This window comes from Sphaeramia orbicularis, chromosome 2, assembly GCF_902148855.1.
Source record: "Sphaeramia orbicularis chromosome 2, fSphaOr1.1, whole genome shotgun sequence".
Lineage (NCBI taxonomy): Eukaryota > Metazoa > Chordata > Actinopteri > Kurtiformes > Apogonidae > Sphaeramia > Sphaeramia orbicularis.
In genome coordinates this window covers 16,141,307-16,152,342 of record NC_043958.1, presented here as the reverse complement: position 1 = coordinate 16,152,342, position 11,036 = coordinate 16,141,307, and the positions used below count along the sequence as shown (strand labels likewise).

The window sequence follows — 11,036 nt, the reverse complement described above, 5'->3', positions numbered from 1 at the left end:
ATATGTGATAAGCCTTACTTGCACAGGACTAGTATAACCTGTTGACCTCTGGTGAGCTGGAAATTAACCGTCATATTCAAAGTCTGTTTTTTACTCTAATTTACTGACATTATTCCTCAGTTCTGAAGTCAGCAGGAGCAGGAGGTTCACCACTTACAGATACAGATGTTAACTGCAGATCTGTAGCTATCATGCATCTCATATATCCCTTGTTTCATGCTATATCACAATATGACTGTCCTAAATTTCTGCCTAAAATACTTCTAAAACTTTTATTTATAAACACTGGCACAGCCTCCATCATCTATGACCAAGAAATAGACTGAAGAAAAGGAAAGAAAAACTGTTGAAAATTCCACCAAATCATACAGATGTCAGTTTGCACCAGACTACTGTTATGACAGGGCTTCTGGGTGGGTAATTTGCTGTGAGATTTTTACTTCACAAATTACAGATATGGCTTATTTGTGGGGGATTACGATTATAGATGACCTCTGGAATTATTACAAATTACCTGAGCGTCACAGGTAATTCTAGTCCTGTGCAAATATGGCAATTCAAGAAACAGAAAGTCAAAACATATTCCTCTTCAGGTGAGTAAACTGTCAGTCAAAGGCCAGACTTTAAAGGCTTCTACTATCCCTGAAATCTTATTAATGGAGCAATTATAAAAGAACCTCCAGTACACTTAATAGAGGATCCAAAGAAATCAAATGAGACCGGAAGACTCTTGGACTCCTTTATTGACTATCTAGACAGAAGTTCAATAGGAGTCAATTGGTGGCAGGCTCTTTTTGGAGGCTCGTCACTGATATTACACTTTAAGATAACTCTGCATTGGCTTCAGCTTCCATCCAAACAGGAAATACATGTTTTCTTCCCAGTAAATCATATGACAGCTAGGCCTTCGAAATAAACCTTAAGCAGAATAAGATGTCAAATCAATCAAGCCTTCCAATAAATGTCAGACTTCACCAGCGTTGCGTTGCTTGCTACACCTTTCTGTCTCATCGGGTTTTACCATCATTTCAGATTTTCCAACACTCAGCGTCCTTTTTGAAACCCAGCAGCTGACAAATTGACAGTCACTTTCACCAATTTCATCTCTCGTAATGTTACAACCAGCTTGATGGAGAGATGGGATAACTAAGTGAAGGTCCGCGGAGGGAAAATCAGCCGAGAAGGAGAAATAGGGGCAATTATCATGAGTCAGAGAGACAGGGGAGCCAGTGATGGCAAACCATCGAAGCCCTGAGCGTTCGTTTAAATCTGCTTGATGAATGTGATGTGCGCTTCTCATCTGTTCCCCCCCAACTCTTCTGTCCGTCCACGGCAGTTAGACAGGATTGTTTACGATAACCTTGTAATCAACCTGGCTTGGTTGACAGCTCACCATTACTCCTGATAACAGGCCTGCTGCAATTTGGACCCAGAAAGAAAATATATATATTTAAAAAAAAAAAAAGAAACCCAGACAAACACAGAGGGAAACTGCTTCTGATGCCTTATTGATAGAGCACTGGCCCTGTTATCTTTGAACGTAATTTGTTTTCAAGAACTGTGATTTACATTTCAGTGGGATTACACCTTTTAATGCTACATGCGGGCGAGAAGTGGGCAGCCGCTGAATACTCCACATCTCCACCACAGGAGGAGGAGGAGGAGAGGGATGGAGGGAGTATGTGTGTAGAAGGGTGGTGGTGGTGGGTGGGGGGGGTTCAAACGATGCATTTCCAAGTCCTCAAGTGGAGAGGATTACAATTACAATTAAAAATCAAAAGGCCTGTGTGTCCATCAAACGACTACCCATAACCCTTTGTGTACCTACTGCCAAAATAATCGCAGCTAGTGGAGGGGCTGGCAGATGCAAAACGCTTTTCGGCTAATTGTGGTGTATTACCGGAGCTTGTTCATCGGGATATTATGCAATAAGTGTTATTTCAGGCAAGAATGCAGGTTCTAAATGGCATGCTAATGTGAGTCCCTTGGCAGCATGTTAAAGAAAATCCAGGCATCGCCATTAAAACAACAGCAGGGGCCAATGGCAAAGTTCAATCATCTTGTTTTGGATATCGCCTTGATGTACTACAACAAGTTCAGGCTGACTCCAACTGCCACAGAGGTTTTAGGCACACAGGTAGTAAACAGTTTTAGAGAAGGAAAAAGAAAAAGCAGGTTACAGCCATTGCTCTTCCCTGTCGTATCAAAATGACAACAAAAAGTACATTTACATGGAGCTAAACTGTAATTGCAAATGCATTTTGATTATGTTATTATATCAACTATATAATTAAATGCTGTTAATTATTTTTAAAGTGATAACAATGTGGATCCTCAGTGTAAATGTGAATTATTTACAGTTAGCATATTTTTTTCAAGCAAAAGAATTCAATCCAGAAGAGTTAGGGTTAGGTATATGACACATTCATTTATGTCTAAAACATGATTTATGTTTTTTGTATGAGACTGCATTGCAAAATTATTGATCATTTTTGAAATATTTATAAACCTGGTAAAAAAAAAAAAAAAAAAAAAGTAAATCTGCACTAAAATGAAAATTTCTCCAAGCAAAATAGGTGTAATTTTTTTTTTTTTTACGTATAATTATAATTTCATCATGTGTGATTTACATATTTCTTTTGTCTTTTGGGTTTATTTTGCACCAGAAACATTTGCAAAATATTTAAATTTTTTGTTTTATTTTATTTTACTGTTGCATATTCTGAACAAACTTTTTATCATTATAATTCTGTTGAATGCTCTGTTTCCAGATTTGTGAAATGTTTCACTGCATGGTAAGTATTTGTCATGTTCTGCCCACAAAAATAGGTTCATCAACATTTAACTGTCTGGTTTCTTAAAATTCAACTCCAGACCAAAAATCAGCCTGAAATCATGCACCAACATTGCCTGCTATCAACAATTTTTTCATAATAGCATTTTTGTCCGTACTGTCCGGGCTTAATTCCCTACCAGGCATCTTGTGAATCTTCCACAGCTTGTTTGAGGTTGTAGTGCATCTAAGTTTCTATTTGTGGCTGCTTTTTACCTCCACCGACACCACACACAGTGCCAGCATCAGCACCAGCACGCCACCCCCTTCCACGCATCTTAATCATGTGCATTATTTCAGTAATTCACATCACAACATTTTACATAATTCTTTGTTTATTCATTTTCTCAGACAGTCACTGAAATTATGTAAAACACACTCTCAATGGCACTCAGTGTGTGTAATAGAATGCAGATTTCATGTTATTCTAACACATTTGCTTACTTGGAGGCAAAGTGTCCCATTTAAATAAGAATTACACTTAAATGTCACATGGGTTTATCTAAATTTATAAACAGCACATTTATTATATTAAATTTGGTGAATCCCAAACATGGATCGCAAGAGCTAGAATAAGAGACATGCTCCGAGGGTTATGACTTACTAATGCCTATTTAAATTGTAAACGCTTCTTTCCTTTCTGTTTTATTTACCCACCATTCTCTGCCCGAGATGACATGGCACCTGAAGAATTGCTCTTTGAATATCCGAGCGAGGCTGCCATTGAAACCGAGAGAAACATCATTTGCTTTTGTCGAATTAATTCAATCATTAGCTGGCAGTTTGAAACCTGCAGCTCCTTGAAAAAGGCTGAGATAATACCGCTCCTGCCATTCACAGTAGCCCACTGTCTGCTGATAGCCGGCAATCTTTAGCCTAATAATTTTCTGGCCAAATTATAATAGAAGCATCATTCAGCAAAGGTAAAAAAAAAAGTGTGAATGCAAGAGTGAATGGAAAAGGAAAGAGCCCCTCAAATGTCTTTTTCAGAATGGCAGCAAAACAAGGAGATTATAGGGGAGAGGGAGACTCGTTTACCTCATCAGTGGCCTTTGTACGCTTGGAGCTTTCTGAGGGGAAGATGTTTGAACTCAGTCATCGCTGGCTGCCTGCACAGACACAAAGTAGTCCTCCAGAACAAGTGAAGCCAGCCCAGTAAAAAATAACATCTCACATTTAGACATTTTTATTTAGAAATTACATAAAAGATAAAAAAGATAAAGAGATTTTTGCTTTATTATGCAATCAAAGCAATTCTGGCCACATGTACGAGCAATAAAAACGTCCCTGGCCTGTGCATTTGCGTTAGCACACACTGTGGAAACCCTCTATTTCAGACACACAGTGCGGATTGTTTCCATATGGGACAGCAATATAATAGCAATAGGATACATTAGATCTGTTTCATACAGATGTTCATCTCAATTTCTGCAGCAGTTTGGTCCATCTGTGTTTACAGTGAGCTGCTTAGCACACGCCTGTGTGAAGGGAGGCATATCAAGCATATGGACATTTTACAAAAGGTTACCCTGCATAAATTAGGTTGAATGGCAATCTGTTGAGAAAAAGGTGGCGTACTGTGAGCGCTAGGAGGTTTGGAGTAAAAATGGATAATAAACGCATCTGGTTTTATACCTATTTATTATAGTGGCCAACATAAAATGAGTGTTTTTTTCCCCAAATGGGGGTGTTTTTTTTCTGGATGGGGTTATTTGTATTGAAAGTACTCAGAATCAATTCAGAAACTCAACTAGTGCGCGTTTGAGAGTGTGAAGTGATAAATTGGCCTCATATTTAGCATTTTTAATGATGACCAAAATGTGTACACTGATAATTCTTTTATTTATTTTCATTTATTTATATATTTATTTTTGCATATTTTGGAAATGTATGATATTTACACAGATTTTTTTTTAATGTGGTAAAGAATTACGCTTCTCCATGTCACATTTGTCCAAAAGTTTATTTCTTTTATTCTTTATCTTTCTTTATCTTTCTTATTAACTATTTTCCACATCAATAAATATATCATTAATGTATTTATATTTTTAAAATGTCTGTGGTTATATTATTTTTGCATCTATGCCTTATAGGTATTATTTTATTAGTCTTTTTTCTTTACTCAATTTTGAAGGCTGCAGTTCCACAGGATCAGATTTTTATCTCATCTTAGAGTGACATCTAGTGGCCACTTAAATCATAGCACCACATGTCCACAACTTTATGCCTTGTTTTAGACTCACAACGAAGGTCTGTTTTCAAGCTTATTCCTTGATTTTACATATGGAAAATACATTAAATGAGCATTTATAGCAGTGAGTGATAAAGGAAATATGTAAGACATACAAAAGGGTGACAAATTAACATAACAGTAACAACATAAGAGTTGAAGTACAGAACGAAAGTGGACATTAGTACTGATTCACAAGTCTATGAATTTTAGAGAGGGTGAAGAACATTTGACCAAAGGATGTACCTTCATTTAGTGGTGAAGACCACTATCTAACTCAAAATCTCCTACAGGTGTTCAGCTGGGTCAAATATCAGAATATCAAAGGCCAAAGCAAAGAGATTTAACCAAACATACAAGACTTTTTCATCTCAGGCCATCGAATATGAGTTCATGTTTTTGGTTGGACTAAAGCAATACATTTATTTAATATTTTTATTGAACACTGTGTGAAATCTTCTTAGTTTTGCATTGCTTGTGTGTAAGCAATGAGTGTAAGTATTTATATGTGCTGAAAATAATGTATTTCAATGCAAATTTTGAGATGAGGAGGTCATTGCATTTGGTTTTCATCATAGGTTGGTCCATTTTATTTGATACCTGACTTTGAGCTCATTTATTTTTCCACATCTTTCCATCATGTCTACATGTCATGCACTTCTATGTGAAGTTTTTTTTTTTTTTTAAATTGATATAACTTGATGCAGAAAGAATAAATGCATATTTTTTGAAGAATCAGTTTTCAATATCAATATTTATCATTTTTTGATAATGGTATCTTCTTCTAAATCTGTGTGTCGTGGTCTACTCTACTCTCCCTGAAGACAGTGTATGCAATGGTAGTGACCTAAGTATCTGAGAACCGAGATACCTCTATAGAGCTGCACTTTGTCTTTTTCTATTCTTTATTGAATAAAAAGCCAAATTTTCCACCATGAATATTCTGCCAATCTGTAAAACCCCTGGGAACGACCCATGCATCTCTTGTTATGCATCTTGTTTGGTGACATTTTGTATTCATCAGGATTAGCGCAAGAATATAGACAAAGTGACATCAGTGAAATACTTGAATTTGTAAAGAAAAAAAAAAAGAAAAAGACTCAGTGTAAAGGTAGATGAAATTATGTCTTTTTATACTCTTATCCAAAACTGAGCCCACTTTTCAAAACCTCCATGTTAATACATAGAGTAAATCAGTAAAGTTGTGTTCATGTTGCAACTGACAGAACCTGATCACTGATTGGTACATGCAGCTGTCAATCACGTATTTAACCAGTGATTAGCTGTAATCTGCATCACATGGTTCACTGGCCACAGTTTGAAAACACAGGTAAGTAGTGGATGCAAAGGTTTCATTTCCTCTCAGACCACTTGAGGAAGATTGTACTGAAAGGGAGTCATGAATTGTTTTCAATTAAGGGTGAATGTGATCAAACAGCAAACTTTGCAAACTGAAGGTAAATCCTGTTTGCCTTCATATCAGTCATTAAGTAACACTGATGTTTTAGCCCATACCCTGATCTTCCTAAGTTGTAACTGTGCCTAAACCTCAGCCATGACACTATTGGAGCTTATAAGCAACAGCTGCATAGTATGTACATACTTCGATCAGCAGTAATTTATTTCTGTATTCATGAAATTTTGGGAGTGGTTAGAAATAGACCTATGCAGTTATGTAGACACGAGGAGATGCTGCATATGTAGCAGCTTATGGTTTCAACATAGACAAAGACACATCCACAGAGCATACATAAATATTTAATGTAGATAAGATTAGTAGACAGAAAGCAGCCAAAATTAGGTTAAAAAGATCTGAACAACCCTAACTTTACATTCAAGGATTTTGCAGGAAACCCACTTCTATAACATGCAAATGTACGACTGTTGTGCACAGCTTTGCAGCAGAAGGTTAGCTGCCATTTATGTTCCTCAGTTTGCTGTTTTTAGCAACTTCACAAAAACAGTTATGAATCAACACTTTCCTTTCCTGTTGCTCTTTTTCCCACCCAGATTTCTGCCATCAACCACCCACTTACAAGACAGTCCCCTCACCTTGAAGTCCCTGGCAAGCTTTGAACCCCATCAAAGGGAGCATTTGTATCGTAGACCTGACATCACGCCACCTCCACTCTTATGCGGTCAAATCAGCTGTAAGAGAAGATGACCTGCAGTGTGAACCCTTTCTCACTATGAGCACTATCGATGACACTTCAACGACCTGCACTCTAAATTCCCCAACATTATCTCCATGCTAGATGGTCTTTATTGATCAGCATGTTATTCAGAGTGTCTCCCTGTCTCTGCATGGAGACCCTTTTATGTTGGAGAACAAAAGAACTGGTCCTGAAAAGACACTGGAAGGGTGAGTTAAAGGCTGTTACCACTGTGCTACAAAGCTAAAGGGAGCAGTCGACACTGTGTCAATGGTTATAAGCACAAAGTTCTGCCAAAGATGTATTTATGAGGTAGAAAAGAAGGGATTGCAACAGGAGGAACATCTGTCTTCCTGTATCTTTATCTCTTTTCTCAATGGCCTCCTATGGCATCACTCAACTTAGGTCAATACTACCTGTGAATGCTTCTGGAGAGGGTGCACCGAGTGCATGAAAAGACTGCCTCTAGGATATCACAGCAGATATGCTAAATATACTGGAATAGGAGCACCCAAATAGTCCTTTTTGCATTTTTGCTCTGAAATACTTGTATTTTACCCCTCCAGCCCTCTAGGATGGTTCAAATGCAACAACCTAAGAAAGTAATGTCTTCCTTTGATAATCTTTCCTGACTGCTTTTTTATATTGGAAACCACAGATTGCTGCAGGGATGACGTATCTTTGTAGGCAAACCTGGAAGTCTGCATCTCCCTGGTTCCCTCAGCTCTTGAATATTTGCAGCAAATAAGATCCATGGCAAACAAAAAATAGTGATGTAAAGCAAAAATAGCCTTCACAAATGGAAATAATTTTAATGTCATGCTTTTAACAAACTGAATCATGGTGGCAGTGAATCATCACTGGGTATCAAACTTGTATTTTCAGTTCAGATGGTCACCTAGTTTGCAGAAGCATTACCTCTTAGTATAAAATGATAGTGAATAGAATAGTTGGCAAGAGCACAAGTCTGTAAAGGTGGACTCGTGAGTAGATGAGGTTCTGTGTTTGCTAATTATTGTCCACACCAACCTCTGCAGATTCATTCAACTGCTTTCAAAACTCCAGAAAAGTGTAAAGGAGACATACAAAATGGCCGCCAGACAGTCAGGTTCATCCATTTGAAATCTTTCCATTGTTTCAACAGCTACCATGAATGTGTGATGCCGTCTGATGTGTACATGAATATGAATCTCCACCACTTCAGCGTTCTAGTGTCTGTCTCTTACCCATCCCTCTGTTATGACACTGACCCGACCCTTCCTTTTCCCAGAGTCCTGTTGTGTCCGGTAAGCCCTCTCGTGACCTCTTGCATCAAAGCCGCATGTGGAGACGAAGTAGCGCACATCAAAAGCGACATGCCTCCCAAATGAAACTGTGTGTTGTCACTGGACCGCCGCTCGCCTTTGAACCACCCCCGCCCTCGATCTGCGTGACAAAGCTTCAATTAGCCAACATCAGAACACTTGGCAACATCGGAAGCGGGCGGTTTCCCCCTCCTTCCGTCTCTCTCATGGCGGGCTTCTTGATTCACAGACGCTTTGTTTTTGGTGAATTATTCCTGCCTAGTCAGCTGCTGTTATTGTTAATCAATCTTAACCACCCACACAGTGATGGAGGTAACTCACAGATGAGAGCAAACATGGGCTGATTAGACAAAGGCGTTGGCGGATTCATGAAAGGGTGGCTGAACATGATGCTTAGGTGCCACAGTTGGGCTGTTTTTGGATATTATAAAGTAATACTTGGATCACACTGTGAACAGGGAGTGGAGATTCTGTCTGGAGAGAATACTTGATATTTGGTGGACCGTTCAAAGACTTACTGCCCAGATATAACCTTTCACAGGTTAAAGAAGACATTGTGATGTATAGGGAGTTTTTGGACTGACTTATTTGACAGTGATCTCCACTACAGTCACCAAAACACCAAATTAAGGAATATATCTCGCAAGAATGATGTTTGGTCTCTCCAGTAGAGTTCACAACAGCTTTTCTGTACAACGTGGCCATTCAACATCTTACGATGACACTTTCTGTTGTTATTTCCTTTCAGTCTGTCAGCTATTGGTATTTAACAATGGTTACATATTATTATTACAGACATAGGGCCGGATCTACTAAGATCCCAATTTGCGTGTGCTAATTTGCGTGCACAATCCAGAATTTGAGTGTGGGGTTGAACCATGGTTTGCGGGTGATTGACTAAGAGTGATTGCGTAAATGATAGCAGGTGCGAAGAAGTTGGAAACATGCCTACTTAAATGAGGGTTTTGCTTGTTTTTTGTTGATTTCCAGCATGGTGAGTTTGGAGAGACAAAAGCACAAAGCTAAATTAGACCCTATAGAATTAGAGGTGTTGGTAGATGAAGAAAATAAACACTTAAATGAGCTACAGCAAGAAGCCTTGTTTGGTTTCATTTGAGGAGTCCCGAGTGTGTGGGTACCTAATAAACTGGCCGTCCTGCACGACATGGCATTTACGATGTCAGACAGCACATCTGAGAAACTGGGATTGGGAGATTCCAGCTGTGATAGCTATTGTACGTTGGAATGACCCAGATGCAAAAAAAATTTAAACTTGCAAGGAGTTTTGTCATTGCGGGTATTGTGTGACTCCTTCTTGTGGCTGGCTCCAAATCTGCTCTGACTTCCTCCAGCAGCCTCAAAATGACAAGGCTGGATAGGCGATGTGTTTTAGTGAGTGTTTCCTTATTCATTCCAAAATGTTCACACGAGGGTGAAAAATGTGTTCTCTGTGTCTTGTTTCATCGTTTTGATGTCTCTTTCTTGCGACAATAACCGCAGCTGTGTGTCCGCAATTACGCATATAAACCGTTTTTCACCTCCCTTTGAGACATGTTAAATATAGACACAGCAAAATAGCTTTTGGGTTTGATAAATCACTTTGCGTGTGCTAAATTAATATATATTTACATTTTCTCCCCCCAGCACACTCATATTCACTGCGGCAAATGTACTAACTGAATGCAGACGCGCTATTTTGCACCTTTGAAAGACAGAGCCCTTAGTGCACACTGTTAGTAAATCGCACACGCAAAAAAATTTACAAACTGACTGTTTGTACACGCAAACCTTTAGTAGACCCAGCTCATAATGTCACAGTTGACAGCTGTGTGGTTTATTTAATCCATCCATCCATCCATCCATCCATCCATTCATCCATCTTCTGAACACCCTGGACTCATAATTTTTAAGTTGAGTCTTCTGGTTTAATTTTACCTTAATCCCCCCCCATCTTTATCTCAGTGTAAGGTTTGTGTGGTGCTCATAGGCTTTAAATTATATATCCTTTATGTAAGATAAAGCAAAAAGAAGAACTATACATGCCAGGTCTTTAGAACTGTCTGTTAAGTTTAATTTAGTTATATATTCATGTCACAGCGCAGTTGCCACAAAAATGGTATTGATGCATGGATACAGGTCACTTTTTTTTTTTGTAATTACAGGTAACTGTATAGGCTATAAATCCTTCTTTAGCCAATAGGACATGGATTTATCAAAAAATGTTGCTATCATTTTTTGTCCTTTTCCTATTTGATGGCATATTAGTGGACATGCCATGACAAGACTGGCAAATTTTATGACCAGATTTAGACATTTCAGTTGTGAGTGCTGTCCTTGTGCACTACTATGTAATCTCAATATAATCTTGAGGTAATTTCTCATTGAACAGTCTACAATTTTTTGCCTTCCTCCCATAGGTTGGAGTGATGTGTTTGAGGTAGAGGACAAACTTTAAAAAAATCCAGGATTTTGTTCCCTCAAAATAGAGTTTGCATCCCCGATAGGTTTAGGCTGTA

The 11,036-nt window shown here is 38.4% G+C and overlaps 1 protein-coding gene; it reads right to left on the bottom strand.

Moving 5' to 3' along the window:
* Positions 1 to 11,036, bottom strand: part of LOC115434446 (ly6/PLAUR domain-containing protein 6-like) — a 1,359,089-nt gene that overhangs the window by 1,012,503 nt on the left and 335,550 nt on the right.